The 19,147-nt window shown below is 35.1% G+C and overlaps 1 long non-coding RNA gene across 1 annotated transcript; it reads right to left on the bottom strand.

Annotated features, from left to right (window-relative positions):
• Positions 1 to 8,573: 8,573 nt before the first annotated feature.
• Positions 8,574 to 17,105, bottom strand: LOC113966215. The gene is made up of 2 exons (XR_003533741.1): positions 16,880 to 17,105; positions 8,574 to 8,863 (listed from the first exon to the last, which is right to left on the bottom strand). It is a non-coding gene; the product is annotated as an uncharacterized LOC113966215 (long non-coding RNA).
• Between the last annotated feature and the right edge of the window lie 2,042 nt (positions 17,106 to 19,147).

Here is a 19,147-nt window from a genome sequence, read left to right as displayed (position 1 = left end):
TGAAGCTCATGCTACATGTGTTAACTAGAGGTAACTCTTTCCATCACAGCTACATGTACCTAAAGTATTGAATGCCCTTGTAGACCTTGAACTGCCACTGTAAGTCTTTACAAGTAACCAGAGTGATTACAGTTTACTGCAAAAGCATAAATACAGAATCCTAGGATGTCTGACTTGTCTCAGATATGAAGGAACTGTATTTACAATTACGGTAACTTTTGAGAGGGGAGGAAATCAAACTTCTTTCTTTGTAGAGGTTTTATAGTTTGTTTTGAATAAAGCAAAAATCCAAGTGTACTTTTCAAATGCTAAAAGTTCAAAGTTGTGCACCTAAATTCAGCTTCAGCTGTTGTGTCATGGCATGATTTTTCAGCATTTTGCAGAAGATACAAATGTTTCTCTTGCCATCAGTCCTGTTAGATGTTGGCCACTGGGAAGAAAGTAGAAGTCTGTCCCAGTTCCCCAAAGACAGAGCAGAAAAAAACCCAGCATATCTGTGTTGATTGGCCTTCTTACAACAGGACCAAGAATAACTTCAACCAAAGTGAGTTCTTGTTAGACTTGGCACCGGTATCCATTTTCTTTTGCTATGATCTTAAAAAGATTGCTCTAAGCTTATGTCTCTCTATTGGGTTTGGCCGAGCTGACGTCCATTTCCCCACAGTAACCCTCACAGTTACTCTTTGCATTGGCAGCTAGAAGAGTGTTGATAACACACCGGTGTTTTGGCTGCTGCTGAGCACAGCACCAACACTATAACATTCCTTCCTCAGTTGAGGGCAAGATCTCAGGAGGGGACCCAAGTAGGCCAGCTGACCCAAACTAACCAAAGGGATATTCCAGACCATATGATGTCAGCTCAGATATAAAAGCTAAGGCACAGACCAGGAGGGGGGGCATTCGTTGTGTAATGGCTGCCTACTGAGAAACCGCCACGCGTGCCAAAGCCCTGCTTCTTAGGAGTGGCTGATCATCGCTGCTCATGGGAAGTAGAGAATAAACTCTGCTATCTTTCACTTCTGGGTGCACAAGCTTCACTTTATTTTTTGCTTTAAATAAACTGTCTTATCCCAACCCACGAGTTGTTTTTTTTCCATCTTACTCTCCCCTCTGTCCCGCTGGGAAGTGGAGTGATAGAGTGGCTGGGTGGGCACCTGGCATCCATCCAAGGTCAACCCACCACAGTCTCCTCTGGGAACCACCTTAGCAAAAGTTTATAGAATTTTGAGGATCAAAAGTTCCTTTTCACCTTCCCCACAAGGTTTCCTAGTTTCTTCAGTTTTCCTGTGTTAACGTTTTGATCAATGAAAGCAATATGTTTTTTTGTCAAAAAACCATAAGAACCAAACAAAAAAAAACATAAAGAAAATCATTTAAAGTTTTCCTTTCCCAGATAAATTCTATACAAATATTTGCTTTGATCTTCAAGTAGTACACCATACTTGAAGAGAAGCCTTCAAAAGGATGAAGCCTTAACTATTCTTTAAAAATATCATGATTGATGCATTTAAATATTTTCTTCTGTACTGAAAATTTCAAGCTTTGTAAATAAATTTTCTATTTGATACTAGAAAACTGCATGACTGCTTCCTGTATATATTAACATACATTGTACAAATACCCTATTTTACATGTAGGGGTTTTTTTTCTAAATCCCTTTTTTGCTTTAAATTTTCAATTAACTTAAATAATTAAGTTCTAAAATGTCAGTAAGACTTGCAAATGGCAAAATTCAAGACAAGTGTTTTTAGTTCTAACTTTTAGTTATTTTGTTTTAGAGTTGCATCAAGAAATATTTTCAGGGTTACCAATTTTATACTCTTTTTAATATTTTATTTTTTCCCAATGCAACTTCAATAGTGATGCTAAGTTATTTATGGTTTATAGACATTTATAACCATTTTAGTTCAAAAAAACCCTGTTTGCAAACCAAATTTCTCTTACATTAAAATATACAAACTTTAAGTAATCCTCTTTTCATTTTTTAACGTTACACTGAATAAATAGAAGAAAGATGCAATGGTTTCCTAGAATCAATATCATCTAGAACACACATGTATTTCATTAAAGGGGGAAAGAACGAAATTGCAATTCAAGTTGTAAGTACTATAAATATATTTGATTAAAAACAGTTTACTAGATTCAAGAACTAGTGTTGTTTTTCTCATTTATTTAAAGGACGTGGGTTTCTACATACCTAGACAGTGTTGTAGTTGTCCAGTCAGTGGTCAGTCCATGTACATTCAATCCCGATTTGGGATGGGTATTTGCAGCACTTGATGAGCTAGTGTGTTAGGATTAGCTCTATTCATCTCTACATAATGGATGGATTTCCTTTATTCTAGTGATTCATCTTTTCTTCCATGACTAGAGAGAATCATTATGCTGATCTGATAATAAAGCACTATTACCAAATGCTGAACTACTTTTATTATTATTACTCACTTAGTATCTTAGATAAGCAATTGATGACTTTTATTAACAATGTCGGAATTGTGGAAGAATTAACCAAATGAATTTTTGCTGCATCTCTAATTGCTGTGATGGTTTTATTGATGGATTATTCGTAAATAAAGATCAGAGTATTCTTCCAAATCCTTAAATTGAAAGCCTAAAAAAAACCCAAACCAACAAACAAATGACAGTTAATCAGATTATACATTAACTGTTGTTCCTAAGAAGATTATGATTCAAATTCCTCATTGCGTATGTGAATAGGCTATGGTATTTTGGTTCTAGTAACTTTGTATTGTCCTGAATACTAGAAGGCCATTGCTTGACATTAAAATTGATAGTCTTTAGAAGTTCCCTGGCATTGACACACTTAATCTGTGAAAAGGTAAATAATAGGCTTCAACGAACACACAGTTTTTGTATAATGAAAATCTCTAGCCTGAGTTTTTTATTGCTATGACTTCTGGTTGATTTAAAAACATATTCAGGTTACAAAGGGATCAATAAAGATAGAGATTAACAGTTTTAATTTGGAAATGAGATTATAGAAAATTAGAGTTTTATGAACAATCTAGACTATTTATATTAAACACTTAGTCAAACATACTTTACTAAAATAGAGTAGTTGATAGTCATGTAATGGCTAGCATAATTTGCGAGGGAAAGAATTAATATTAACAAATTTGCATATTAACTTTTTTCTTTGTCTCTTCAGTTTATAATTTTGTTAAAATCTTAGGCAATATTTGTGAATTGGGTTTTTTATATGATTTTTGACTAATAGTGCTGAAAATACTATATTCAGTGACTTAATTAACATGCTTCAGTTATAAGAATATTTATTTATACTAAATAATAATTGCGCACATAAGAATTAGAGCATGGAGTAAAATGATATATGTGACTAGAATGTTCCCGTAGGTTTACCTCAAAAAATAATAAATGGAGATCAATTTTTTTTTTAAAACTTCAATTTTATAGGAACACTTATATTCACAACCTATTGTGACCATGATCTCTGATTCATGAGACACTGAGTGCAATATTCATGACTGAATGTAGATCTCTAACAACATCTTAAATGCCTTACCTGGTCTGAAGTCCATTAGTTATTACTGAAGAACAGAAATCTTCGGTGCATCTCATATGTCCAGCCTAATATGGATGTCTTTGATAATTTAAGGTCCTTAAAACAATATCTAAAATAATATGCTTGACTCCCTTAATCTCTTTTTAAAAAATGTTTTATAAACTTTTTATATTCATAAAAAATTAATGTCGAGGAAAATACCATTCATGACATTTTTCAACAGAGGAATGAGAAATAATCATAACTCCTGTAGCTGGTTTAGTTTTTTCTTCTCTCATTTTACATGAGCTGAGTGAACATATGTTGGCTGCCATTCTCACTTCGCAACAAGAAAGCTGTATTCATGGTATCCTGCTTTTTACACTTGGGATGCCATAGAGAGAGAACTTGGATATGTTATCCACGTGGGTGTTGTGCCTGATTAACAGAGGTCTGCTGGGGTAAAAGTACCAAGATTATAGGAAACAACAAAAAGGGTCTAGGTGTATAAATACTTTTTTCCTTCTCCCAGATGCAGAAATGAGTTAACGTGGCTTTTCCACTGAACTATCATTCTTGAGATAGCTGTCAATGTTAGGGCAAAATAAAGCAAAGAAACCCTTGGACTTCTCCCTAAGCAAAGATATGAAATTGGGGCATGTCAACAAGAGAAATCATTGCATAGTTACTTAAGATATGAGTTTCAAAATGTGTTACTCAGGGACATTTTATAATTACTAATATGAAATGACACATTCATGTTAGCTGTATAGTTACCTCTTTAAATAAACAGTGTTTCAATGATTTTGCTTTTCTTTTACTATTGTTCATTGTGTTGCTTCTACAATGTTAGAGCATAAAGAAAATTTAATTTTTGTTCTTTCAAACAGAGTAATTAAAAACATTGTTTCACGACTGAGTTGTCAAATCAGTGAGGGAAATGGCTTTCCTGTAAAATGACGTTGGGTACAGTGTAAAAGGCAGCATTAACAGATAAGTAATAGAGTCTACTGAAAGGTAACTAACTCAAGATATCTCTTCTGCAAAGTGTGTTTGTTGCATTAATTCATGCATTGTATTTGGTATTCTCTAAAGTTCTTTTCTGTTTGAAAGAAAAATGAAAGCTAAGATAATTCGGGAGAGTATTGGATAAAAATAATGAAACAGTGAAGGAAATGTCAAGCAGAAGTCTTGGATTCAAAACGATGATACAAAGTCTAGGTGAGATAAGGTAAAGAAGGGATTCATTAAGTGAGCATATGGTTGGCACATGTGAAAGGAAAAAGACACAAAGGAACTGTAGGCAGGAACCTGAAATTATTACGTCTGACCTTTTGGCATTCAGTAGGTGTTAGCTTGTTAAAGGGATATAAGAAAATTCCCACAAAAGCAGAGAAAAATGGTGTTTTCTTTAATTTTTCAAGTTAGCCAATGATGAATGTCAGTATTTGCATAACAGATTGAAATATTGACAGACTGTATGTCTGTATGCTATGAGTATAGAGAAAGCAATAATAAAATGTGGAGAGGTTATAAAACAGGAATTATAACAGAGGAGGTGTTAGTGGGGAATCTATCTAGTTGTTCATAAAGAGACAGGTGCAATTGGCTCTTCAGCTGAACAAAAATTTATTTTCCTTTTGTGGCTTCCTGTTGAGCATTATTGTCAGAGGTGGAAGTCAAAAAGGCAGATGGGTAATCTGGAATTTGTTAAATAAGGCTGTAAAATTATGGTAAAGGTGAAAGCATCTGCTTCGTCGATGTTCTCTGATAATCAAGGGCCTTTTCAATGCAAAAGGGCGTAATAAATAAAGGGGGCAGTGATAAGAACACAGACAGACACAAACATATTAGACAGCAAGGGATAACAGAAACTGTGGCAGAGGACAAAAGCCCATGTTTAATTACAGATAGATCTTTACAAAACCTCGGGCAGAGCTTTAGAGAAGGCTATGTGGATGTTGCAACTGATAAGAAAGGGAAAGTACGATGAATATGAGGATTTTTACTGGTTCTGTGAGGGTCTTCAAAGTTTACTAGGGAATATTTAGGGGAAAGGGATCAGGGATATAAAAGGTGCCAATTGCATGTCAGTACACTTGTCTGATCAAGCCCTGCATATGATCATCTCTCCCATCTTCTTCTAAAATGTTTTTTTAGCTCTCTTTTCATGTAATCTCACCCTCTGTGCATGTGAGTATTGTAAAGGTTAGCGCCAGTTGCTGGTGAGTGTGAATTGATTTGGTGTCAGCAACTAGAGTCCAATCAGGGTGTAGAGGCCCTGGTATCAACTACTGGAGTTTGTAGGGTTCTCAGTGTCAGCAACTGAAGTGGATGAGAGTCTCAGCCACCTGACACAGGGGACACAACAATGTGTGTCCCAAAAAAACCAGCTACTGTGAGGGACTGGTGTGACTGGGATGAGTGGGGGGCTCAGCACTGATGGGAGAAATGGGACTGTGCCTCATAGCCCATGTGCCTGATGCTGGCTGTCAAGGGAGGAAGGTGTCTTGCTTTCTCTGAACCTGTGTATGTGCAATTTGCTAGCAAACCTCAAGCAGGACCAGCTGAGAGTAGTGGTACCAAGGTCCAGGCAGGGATATCAGGTAGGCAGTGGACCTGTCTGTGTACACCTACATTTAGCTGAGTCTCGGTAGTGGACTTATGCATTAAGGAAACTTCTCTGTCTGACCATCCAGGAGCCACTCTGACACTCGCACCATCTGAGCTGGGACCAGAGTTCCTTCACAGCTACACCCCAAGCTCACACAGTCAGACCAGGTTTCCTTAACAGCTCAACTCCACATTTTCTATAGCAGAGTCTCAGACATCTCGATCCTAAAAATAGTTAGATTTTGTTGCAATAACTAAGAAAAAAAATAAAAGCTTGAGCTGGGTGCCTCTGAGGAGGAACCCCAAACAAAGGAACCAAGAGGTTTTACACCCTCACAGTCTAAGTGCAAGAAAGTCTCAGTCACTCAGGTCCCAGTTTCTGAGTGTCACCTGTCTTTTTATATAACTTGTCAATTTCCTCCCTTGAGAGTTGTTTTCAACAATTGGAAGATTTTCCAAAGATGTTGTTATATGTTATTTTAATAAGCCATATGTAATAATTCTATGCCATATTGTAATAATGACCTACACTGAGTTTTTTAGAAGTGATTTATTAATAAATCTCTCTGGAGGCTCGAAGTATGCAAACTTTAGCCTTATGCTTGACAGTACACTTGATGCAGTTGTTAATGAATCAATAAGGCACAGTCTCATGAGTCTTAATTCCAATTAAAATGTTGGAACTATGTTAGATGAAGCTGATGGCTAGATAGATAATTATATTTAATAATCTGTGTCTATATGCATAAATAAATCCACACCATTCTAACTGGTTGTATGAGATGTGCTATTTTCTCTGCATGTGCAGTAAACTTGGAGATTTAAGAATATTCTTCATCTGGGATCTGAATACAGAATTCAAAAGGCTGATTATACAGAATTAAAACTAAAAAAATTTGCCTTTCGGAACTTTGACAGTTTTTGAAAATGTGCCAATGATATACAGAAATACAGTCATCATCTTTGAATTACCTGCACATGTTTTCTCTTATTATCTGTAATTCTTGTTTAGATAATTTTTGAGGATTCTGAACATTTTGTTTTTAATGTAGGCAAATCTGTATGTTCTATCAGCTTAACTGAAAGCCTACAAGTAAATTTGACTGGGATTGGATGTCCAGAAATTTGTATCCACCACCCCTGAAAAATGAATTTGATTAGTTTAAAAAGATTTTTGATGTTTCTGAAAAGTACAGTCAATTGAATATGAAAATGTACCTTTTCTCAATTTTCATAATTATAAAGGCAGCTATATTCTATTTGAGGCTTCAAAAGTCGCACATTAGGGATCTATACACTCTGTTATCAAGCAGATGTCCTCTGTAGGCAGGCAATGACCTTGCTCTGTGAAGAGAAGTACACTGCTTTGCAAAACAATTTGAAGACAAAATACTCTACCTTGCTCTGTTGACTAATGGGAGTCTATGTACCTAATATTCCCATTAGGGTATGCCTGGAGTTAATTAATGAGGAACATTAAGCACAAGAGTTTATCTACAGAGGTGGTTAACCCCAGGCTGCGAAGCAGGCATTCTCTTACTTGGAAAGCAGAACTCAATCTCAAAAAAGTGAATATCTCTTAAAATAATTTCAGAGCATGTGCTCTGCAGATGTTTTTCTTGAATTTTTGAGGCTAGTTCTGCTTATATCTATCAATTTGCTGACAGTTCTGGGGAAGAACAGAAAAATCCAATTCTAAAATGCAGCAATCTCTCAAACAAAATATAAAATACTCTGAACTGTCGGACAGAGGAACAGAACAGACCATTGGCAGACAGAAACTGAAGTAAAGTAACCTCAAGAATTTAAATAGTATATGGTTTTTCAAGATATAATTTCTCTAAAAGATCTTTGGGAATTACATACTCAAAAAGTCCACACTGTTATTTATGAGTTTTTGCCTAATTTTTAGTAAGAATATGTGGTCTGTTTTAATATCTGTGTGTGGTCTTGTTTTGCTGAGGTCAGAAAATTTAATTTACTGGGAAGGAGTACTGTGTCTCTACTTTCTTAGATGACTGCCTAATATTTTCAGGAAAACAAATATGTCTCACGTTCAGCTAGCTACACATTTTTCTAAATTGATATGGAGTATAGAGAGTGGGGGTTTTTGTCATACCGAATCACTAAAAATAATTGACTGTAGTTCTATGACTACTAGGTTTATAGATTCATGGTTTTGGTTTTACTAACGGATATTTTTTTAAATTACTATCCTGATTGAAGTTTTGTTCTGTTAACAGGGAGTTGAAAGAAAAAGTAGGGAAATGGAAAACAGTAATTTTTCTTCATTGTTTTAGTATCTAACAATAGAATTACGTATGCTACCTCATAATGGCATGTTCATAAATAATATACTGCTGACATTAAACTGAATAACAGCAAAGGTGGAAAGTAGGAAGAGTAGAAAGCATATCTCATTATGTGGATGAATTAGTTTATTTTAAAGTTACCGCATTTATTGTGTTGATTTTGCAATTTTCCTATCCGGTTGATCAATTGTTTCTTCTTTAATGTGTCTGAGATTTTTTATGTCCCTTTGTATTTGTCTCATTCTGCACTTTTACAGTATCTGATATTAGGATCTGTTCCTTTTGAATACGCTTTGCTTGTGCTCTCCAAATTTCATGACTTTGAGCCAGTATGTGTTGCCAATACTTGAATACAGTTTGTGAGTTCCATACTTTAACAAGATGATGACAGTTCATAGCTTCTCTAGGGACTGCCCTACAACAGAAAAGCAGAGAAAAGTCGTGGTGATGGGAGTGTTGTCTAGTACTAATTCTAGTTTTCCCAAAGTTAAAATTTGACAGAAGATGAATCTTCATTAACATTTTAGTCTGGAGCAGTAATGTACTTCCGAAATAAACATCCTGAACCTTCTCATTTATTGTGTTTGGTTTTGACTACAAAGTATATAATAAGCAAGATTACTTTCAGACTAAAATAAACTGGAAAATCCATTCCAGCAGAGCACCCTGTTCTTTCTTGTAGGGCAGACAGGAGAAATGAAAATACAGGGGTTGTACCACTTACTTCAGTGCCTACCAAGCACTCATACAAAAAGAAAGTTTTCAAAACACTGAGAACTCTCATCATATTTGAAATGCTCTATACGAAGACAAAACTAATTCGTCAGTCACCAGCCCTCAGGTTTTACAGCCAATTCCTTTGTCTTCCACAGAGGGTTTTTTTCTTGTCTTGATATAAGTTCCTGTTCTTGTCTTTTCCTTGCCTACTGTATCTTTTTACTGAGCTACTTTAATTTTATTTTTTTTGTATTTTTCATTTTTCTTAATTGTTTCTTTGCCAGCTTCTCTCTACTGGGCTCACCAAAGTTTCAAGTGTAGTTTTATCTGTGGTTGTGAGAAAAGGTGTTTCATACCACTCCGTCTGTGGGCTGATGTCCTAAGTCCATTCCCACAGATCTGTACAGTCACTCTAGGGTTGTATCAGGCACTGGTTCCCCTCATCAGGTCAGATCCTTACCCTCTCTATGGAGCTGCCCACTGCAGGTGCTGGGACTGCCACAGTGCCCTCTGGCTGCCCAGTTCCTGATTGGGAAAGTGTGTCTGCCAGAACCTGTCCTGTTTCCCACCACGGGTTCCCTCCACTGTCACCAGCCTGGAGAGAGCTCTTGACCCTTGTGGGAATTTGGCATGGATTGTATTTAGTCCAGATGGTCAAACTAACTATAGCACCATATAAATCTTCCCATCCAAGTGGACATAATTTAGCTGTCGGGTCTTCATTGCTTTGACCACTTGTAATCATCCCACTACTTGTGAAAATAGACACACTATCAGAATTGTGTTTCAAACTTTTAGGAAGAGACTATCTAATCCCTGTTGTGCATAATATTGAATAAGAAGTTCTCTGTATATTTGTGAATGTTCTAGTGTGTACATAAGAATTTAAACTTCCTGTGCGGTCACTGATATTATTGGAACATTAGGGAGTTCTCTGATATTCTTAATAAATCTCTATTATTTAAAATAGTCAAGAAAAAGTATTTTTCATAGTTATTGGATTGTTACAGCATTCCATAAAAAAATGATTTTTTTTAGAGATAGTTTAAGGAAAGAACTGTGATAACTATTGTTAGGCTGATCCACCCACTTTGCTATCTTCAGCCAGAAGTAATTTCTCTCTATAAAGTTTCTTGTCATTGGCTTAAAATGATTAGGTCAATCTATCTTTAAGCCATGATTTTAGCAAAAATGAACAGCCATTGTTCTGCTCTATGTCTTTCAAATTCTAACAATGAAATCAGGAGAGGAAGGTCTATATTTCATCTACTTTCCTGTGTGAGAAAAGCTATTCTTCAGTCATTCTTTTCAATTATATATTCAGATGTGGAAGAATAAAAAATTGATGTAACAACAAGTATCATTCTGGCTGACCGTACAGCTTTACCTGAAAATGAAGTATCTTTCCTATAAAGTAACAGCAGAATAAGTTGCCTGAGTTATGTTGTCTAAATAATTTGCTGCTTTTTGTTTTTATGTCTTGAAATTGTCTCATCTGTTTTGTGAACCTTGACATTGAGATGTTTTAAATTTATATTAGGATTTACTTCATGTAAATGAGAAATCTAGTTATCTTTCTTCACACCTTCAAGACCTCCTTCTGACTCCTTTTTAGTGCTTTCAAGATTTTACAAGATACTTGTAATGGTATGAAAGATAGAGGACACAGTAATGTTTCTTAACGTATACATGTGCAAAAATTTGGGGCGTTGTTTTTGTTCCCTGAGACATGTTGTCATAATATCTGAATAATATCATCATAAAGCTTAAATTTCATCTGTTGTCACAGCCTTCTAGTATGCTTGTCCATAAGTCAGAGCTTTGAAATTGAAATATGAACGGCTGTTTTGTTGATATTAAAAAAGTTCCATGAGGTAACTCCCACTTGCAGATGGATGCAGTATGTATCATAGCAAGCTGTGTTCACTTATCACTGATGCTGACATTGACACGCATCCATGGATTATTAGCTCATGTAGCTTTTCAATAAACTACCAAAGTTACTCAACATGATGTTCTAGGTACTTCCTGATATAGATCCATTGAAAAAAATTAAATCCAGCCCATTGGCTTTTTTTTCCACAGATAAAGTACTTCTTACTACAATACTTTTCCAACTACACAGAATGGAGTTGAGTTCCTTTAAACCCTAAAAATATGTTTTTAGGGGGGTATTTTATTTATTTTAAGTATTTATTTATTTATTTAATCTAATTTATTTATTTCAATTATAAAGTTATGTTTTTATTTATAAAAGAAAGCTAAAGATCCGCTTCGTAGGTATGGAATGGAGTACTGTTAAGTAGAGGTTTGTGTGACTTCCTGCAATACCTTAAATTCATCGAAGTTAGATTTCATCTTGGTTTATGTATTAATATGTGTTTCATACAACCCTTATCTGAAATTAATTTTTAATAGTTAGCAGAAAATGGAAAATAACTGTGATAACATCTATTATATATTTGCAAAAATACCAGACTGAATTTTTATGATTGATGCTATTGCCACAAATATAAAGATTTAACAATCATAAAAAAATGTGGTACCTCTAAGAAATTGCTAGAACTTAGGTATTTCATGACTCTGCCATCTTTAATTTATTCTACAAATTGTACTAAAGCTTCTTCAAATGGAGTCAGTTTTACCACAAATATTTATTCTTTATATAATTGAGGTATAATTTTTATTTCATTGCATCAGATACCCATGCTGCAGCCTATGGAGGACCCTGTGCCAGCGCAGAGGAAAAGTGTGAGGAGAATGGGGAGGCAGAGAGGAGCTGTTGTGGACTGATCCTCCACTCATGGAGACATGAGTGCTTGGGGACATGGAGTGGGTAGAAGAGTTGGGAATGACAGACTGAAGCTGAGCAGTTGAAGCTGAGGGAATTTGGGGATGAAGGTATTTTAGCCTTTGCTTTGTTCTCATCATCATACTCTTTTTTTAATTGACAATACATCAAACTAATTTTCTCCAAATTGAGACTGTTTTGCCCATGATGGTAATGGATGAGTGAGCTCCCTATTGTTTTGTTGACTTATGAGCTTTTCTGTCTCTTCTCCCTATGTCCTGTTGAGCAAGGGGAGTGAAAGAGCAGGTGGGTGACCACCTGGCAGCAATCCAGGATACTTATCCCATTGGATAAGTATTGGACCATATGACTACTTTGGATATAATTTATGTAAATATTGTAACATAATTATGTAAGTGCCTATAACACATAATCTAAGCACTTTTACTGAACTGGCGATATACATAGAAAATCTAAATTGTGCTTATGTATTTTACACCTCCAGTCTTCTATAGATATCTTTTATGCCTAATTGTTCAATGATAGGCTGCAGTGTGCATTGCAGCAGGATGAATACTTCTGCTGTGTTTAGTAGCTGACAAAATGGGACAGATGCGGGTCTGACTTCTGGTCACAAACAAAACTGTCTCACAACAGGCAGTGCTAATGGGGAAGGATGACTTACATCCCTATTATAAAAATGTACTTCTATTTTTAAAAGTCCAGCTGGTTGTATCATGCTATTATTATTGTCTTTGTAGTAACTGCATTTTTTACTTTTGTTTGGAATATGTTTAAGAATGAGACAAGATGGGGACCCTCCTTTTGTAGACTCTAGAATGGAGAGAACTTTGCTGGAAGACACACAGCAATTACACTGTTGCTGAGGATTCATTCTGATATGGGTTTTCTTCACTCTAAACTGTATGTGTAATAAGCACAATGAATTTAGTTGGAAAAGTTTCAATTTCTGTTTTTAAGCATTTTTTTTTTATTTTTTCCTATCAAGGTCCAGAGTAAAACTAAGGGTCTTACTAGAAATCAGTTGTGCCTTGGTTCTTGAACCAGATAACCAAGAGGTTGATTTTTCAGCCAATGAGCTCAATTTCATATCTCTTTTCTATGTGTTGCAACCTAGCAAAATGTTTTTCATGGAGTCTTAGCCATAGCCTGGCATTACTTGTTCAAAGACACTAATTTCTGCATGGAAAAGTAAAAATGCTATAATTGAAATATTTATAAGCACATTTAAAATATTGTAACTAATTTTATATCTGGATTCATATGGCCAACATGAGCAGGTAATACTTTGTATGATTTTGTATCTTCTGGGATATTTTAGTATTTTTACAATTATCAATATAAAAATTACCAATATACTGTTAAGTGTTTTAAGAAATTCTGTGTGTGAAAGCTTCTTTGACACAAAATGGAACTTCTCTTCTTCCTTGATTTTGAATAATACAAGTTATTCTAGAGACAGAAATGCTTTCTACTTAATGTGTTATATCTTTTATATATATCTCTAGTTAGATTTGGTTACTCAACATGTTGTTCTTACAGCAACTTTAGATAATTATACAACACTTTTTTCTTCACTATACCACTCTAGATATCACTTATTGAGACTTTCTTTAAAATTTTTTTTCCTGTAAACCTTTATTTTTCTGATAGTGTTTTTACAGGATTTCCTTTTTCCTCTAAAGACTGTTCAGTACATCAGTCTTACTGTTTTCTTTGTGTAGATCATTTGCTTCTCTTTTCCTCTGTACCTCCATTAAGTATTATGGGGGGATCAGTATACACACATAAAATTACAGTGACAAATGATAAACAATTTGGCAGACAATGCAATAGAAATCAATGCATGCTGAGTTTCAAGATATATTAATTCAGTTTCTCTCTGCAAAATCAGATCTTTTGTCTAAAATAGCTTATGACAATATTTCAAATTTAAACATAATTATGAATAGTTTACAATTATTATTATTATTATAATTGTTACGGTCTGAATGCAGAATAGATAAAGGTAGAATAATAGCATGTACTTCCTTAGATGAATACAAAACAACACAGACATATGTTCAAAACAGAACATAAGTAATTTTTCATCCAAGCTTCCCAATTTAAACATCTCATCTAGTCTTGAATATAAGTATGAAACCTAAAAATGAAAATCAGAATAATCCCAGGTCTCTAAACATGATGTTATTTATCTCATCCAGCAACATATTGTGCAGTTATCTGCATGAGGGGAGACTAGTTGGAAAAATTAATCACGTAAAACCACTTTAAGAATAAGAATTATTTATCCCATCATGGTCAATCCACTACAACTACTCTTGCTTGAATCATATGTTTTAATATACGATCTGGAGAATGTAAAATGTTGATCAACTGTGCATATATCTGAAACCATTGGTGTTTTAGCCTAATAACGTTTAATGGGTGACTTGCTTTAGAGTATGTTTTTATGTGATGTCTGCATTATAATAGTAGTCAGATGCTGACAATAGTCAGTTTTTGGTCTATTGTCAAAATCATATCTGAATGAATGTGCATGCAGAGACTATATCATATTTTTTTAAATTCTTTTTTTCCTTGCATACACTGAATATGCATATGTGTAAAAATCAACATTTTGGCAGAATAGGAAGCTAAGATACCATCTTAGTCTTCTTTGTTTTAGCAAGAATTTCAGTTGTGTTTTTTTATTCAGACACCGAACCTGTTCCTTGACTAGATAAGAGACATTGGACATTGTGAAAAGTAATTCAAATTCACCTTACTGTTCCACTGATTGTGAAACATTAAAGATATAGCAAAACTCTTAGCTTTAAACTTGACATTTGTAGCATTGCAAACCTTGTCTTTATTAAAGGAAGAAGGCATTTTCTGTTTATTTTTTAATTGAGCATCATGCTCAATTAAATTAGTCTTTAGTAAAAGACATTTGTATATGCAGCAAGTGAGCCTGATATAATCCGTATATTATTTTATTGATATTTTAAATTAATAGTTTGTGACTGACATAGGAGGTTGGTTTTTTTTTACAGAGACTACTTATTAGTTATGCATATTTACAATGGTTCTCAACATAAATGTGGCTATCCAATATTTATGTTATGACAGGTATTTTAATATTCCTTTGTTTTATTAGGTTTCAGAGAGTATGTAAAAGTTCTAAATCTTTTTTAAGGTTCTTAATGTTTTTTCAAAAATAATGGTAGCTACTTAGATAAATTTCTTGAGATGTGAGCTCTCATCTCATTGTCTTGTGCTCAATAAACTTGTTTGTGCTTGGCAGCCTCCCCCCTGAAAGAATCTCATTTTATAGCCCTGCTGTTGTTCTTGACCTTTGCCATGACTACAACCCTGCGGCATTTGAGCTGTCAGATAAAACAGTGGAAAGAGGCTGGTGAAAGTTGTAGAAAGCAAAAAGCTTAGTAATGCACCGATGAATTTCCTGCCATCACTTCACCTCCATTGCTGTCACATTTCCTTAAATAATAGGGAGACTTTTCCTCTAATGGACAGTGGAGGCTGTTTGCCTAATGAGAACTTGCAGAGACAGCCTGCCATGAGTCTTTATCTTTTAAACTGAGGTGAAACAATCTTGCCTGGCTGCAGAGAAGTGACTAATAAGCAGTCCTATTCAGGTGTACCTGTCAGTAATTATTTTGGTGGGAGATTTTTGCCACAGTCCGTGGGGAAAAAGGAAATGGGACCGGGCACTGCAATAAGGGTTCTGACAGTTGAGGTCTCGTGCAGCAATGCCGCTTTATTTAAGGGAAACAAGGGTTTAAATAACGTAGGTTTGAGGGGTGGATTCTAACTTGGGGAGGCGCAAGAGGTTGACAACTCAGGGAAAAGTGTGATAGGGGGATAGGGGAAAGGTGGGTGGAACTCCCAGGTCTCTGAGGGAATGGGCCAATGGTAGCTCTCCCTGCATGGTGGCAGGCTGTGACCAATAAGCAGCAGAGGAGCGGGAAAACTGGGGAGACAGGGTGACAAACAACTTTTGGAGGGAAAACCTGAGGGAGAAAGAGAAACAATATGGAGGTAGGACAGAATTCATAAAATTTAACAATAAACTGAGGTGCATAAGAATTCATAAACACACAACAATAGACTGGGGAAAAACTGTCAGTCTGGTGGGTGAATTATCCAGTAAGTAACAGGTCCCTTTAGATCCCATTTATGCTTTTCCAGGCAACATATCTTTCCCAGTCTGTCTTCTTATCCAGCACAGATTTTTTTTGTTTATTTTTGGGGATTCTTTTTTCACTCATATATACTATTCTATGTGCAGTAGAGCATTAACTTGCTTTCCACTAGGAGCAAGTCACATTCAGGGGTCGTCAAGACCATGCTACCTGATGGAACAGTATTCATACAACTATTTCTATCAAGAATTTTGCAACTGAAACCTACAACTAATTAGGAGATTTTACACTAGATTACGTTTTTTTAATATTATTTGGGAAAAACTGAATTTTTGTTTAATATCATGTAGAGAGATAACAGTCATTCAATGGATAGTTTATGTCTCCAACTGATATAGTCACTGAATAGCAACTAATCATTGTGTCAAGACTCCTAATGAGTCTTTCAGTATCTGCTAGCAATGGTTTTTGTTGAAATTATTATATATTAAAGATAGATTAAATTTCTTTCTTTTTCACTAGATCCTCTTTTTTGGGGTCAGGGGAATGTGCTGTTGAACAACAGAGATAAATCTAGGGCATATTTTTGTGTAGGTTTATTCAAGCCTAAGACTTTCCTAAAATCTTCTAGAACTCCTGATCTTGAAAGTGAATAACCTTTAATTTTAAAATAATGCATTTTTTCTAAAAGTCAATCAGCACATTTTCAATGGATAAAGGTCACATTGACCCGAACTATATTTTTGTTGCAACTTACTTTCCATATGTGGTGAGAGAACAGCCAACAGTAGCAGACTGCAGGCTCTCACTCAGTCTGTGGGGTGAGCCAAAGGCAACAGCCACTGCAAAAAGTAATGGCGCCAGTCTGCAGCCGTGACAAAAAGTGCTTAGAGAAACAGCTTGTGGCAGGATGGGCCCTTCTCTCTTGGTAGGATCTTTCCCCTTTGAGTTGGTGGGAGTGGTGGCTACAGTAACAGCTGAAGTAGAAACTGCCAACAGAAACAGTTCTGCCTCCTGTGCTTAAAGAGATGGTCCATCAAAAATGGCGAAATGGGATAGAATACATAATTGGTCACATCCATCTAATGCTAAACCCCATCTCCTTTCCCTATAACTAAGACAGGGTATTAGAAAGATGCTTTGTTATAATTTGCTGCCTCTTCCCAACTTGTGGTATGAAATTAATGTAATAAAGGACATGTAAACTATAACATAAGACCAACATTTCTGGTATTTTAAAATTTTTTACTCTCAGTCTTTATGGCAGTAAAATATATCCAGAAATCAATTCATTATTTTCAGTTGAGAAGTGAATGTTCTATATTAGGATGAAGCATAAACAAGATGCAATTAGTTTCTTACCTCTTTACAAGAACAGTTTATTGTAGACCAAATGACAAACTTTATACTTCATGGATTAAGAATTATTCCTGTATCTCCTTCCCCACCACTTCCACGGTTAAATGAAATTTTTATTATCGTAGTACTTACTAAGGCTTTATGAAAGACAGCTTATTAGATCAATCATTTAGAATTCACAGTATTTTAAATGAAAAATATGTAAGTCAAATCATGACCTTGAACATTTTGTGTCTATCTAATAAACAGTGGTAACAAATACAGCATTTAAAAGCACTTAAGGAGACATAATTCTTTTAAAATTGTTAAATTCATAATTCCTTTTTAAGAACACAAAACGGAAACTTATGTCTAGTTAAACACTTGCAAATCAAGCATGAGTTTCAAATACTGAACAGGAAACAGCATCTCATGAAAAGCCAACATTTTTTCTCCTTTAGAAACGTAATACATTCTGTGTCAGTGGACTTCTGAGCATGTAATGCTAAAGACGTTAAACTTACTAAATACCAAAAAATCTTTACACAGTAATTCATACAATGTTTTTCCTTTTAAGATGAAAATATTTTTGGCTAACATTTTTATGTACATTTTTAATCTGGAAAATGTCACCTAAATACCATAGATATTATTTCAATGCTTGTGTCATTCATTTGATGGGTTTGGATTTTTTAATTTTCTTATTCCATATGTGTTCATTTCTATGTAATGCATGAAAAGTAAAAGAAAACTAGGCACAAGGAAAAGGAAGTTTATCTGTTCTAACTACATTGCTACTTAATGAAAAAAAATGTACATGATTTTCTTAGCTCTTTAGAACATCAGCAGTAATCTAGAAAGTTACAGTTAGAGTGCTAGTTGTAGAAATAGTGTTTCACTGACTAATTCCCATTTTCTTCTTCTGCTCCATAAACCATCAGAAAGATGGGCTATCTGGTAACTCCACAGTAATATTTCCATTTTTTTATTTCTTTAAGCCTGGTATTTTCATTTCTTTCTAAAGAAAAGAAAGAGATGAAGGTATAAACCTCCTTCTGAATGAAGTAGAATTGCTCCTCCATAATTCCATGTCTGAAAATAGCTTTAACTTTTTTCATTTCTGCAGTGGTCTTGGTTTTTCGGCCTATGTTATCCTGCTATAATGCTTCTTTAGTGTTCACAAATATACCTGGCTGTCCTTTTTGAATATATAAAAAAATTACTGTTTTGCTTAAATGTCAAACTGAAATGCTCAGCCAATTAAAACAGTATTGAATATTAAAAGGGGAAAAAGTGTCACTGCTCCATCATAGCAGAATATAATAAGAAATTGCTATGTAAATACATTGATATTTCGATAAAAGTCTAAAGTAAATTCCTTGTCATGATAAGAGAAGTGAGAGGCAAAGAGAATATCCAAATGAGGTTTACCTACAGATTTAGACTGAAACTGTCCTCCACACTGACTAATGTAGTGGTTTTAGCCAGGTTTTCCCCCTGAAACTCAGAAAGTGGTAACCCCCAGGGGGTGGTGACCCTTGGGGTTTGACCCAATCAGTGCTCCTTGAAAATATAAGCATATCTCTGGAGACCGGAAAAGAAGCAGTGGTACTGGTTGTTGAAGAAGGGTGGCCATGTTGTTGTGAGGCCACGAGGAAGGGGCTCGGAGCCTCTTGGGGCTTTGCCC

Source organism: Neopelma chrysocephalum, unplaced genomic scaffold (assembly GCF_003984885.1).
Source record: "Neopelma chrysocephalum unplaced genomic scaffold, ASM398488v2 Primary Assembly neopelma1_59, whole genome shotgun sequence".
NCBI classification, from domain to species: Eukaryota; Metazoa; Chordata; class Aves; order Passeriformes; family Pipridae; genus Neopelma; species Neopelma chrysocephalum.
This window is presented reverse-complemented; position numbering and strand designations above follow the sequence as displayed.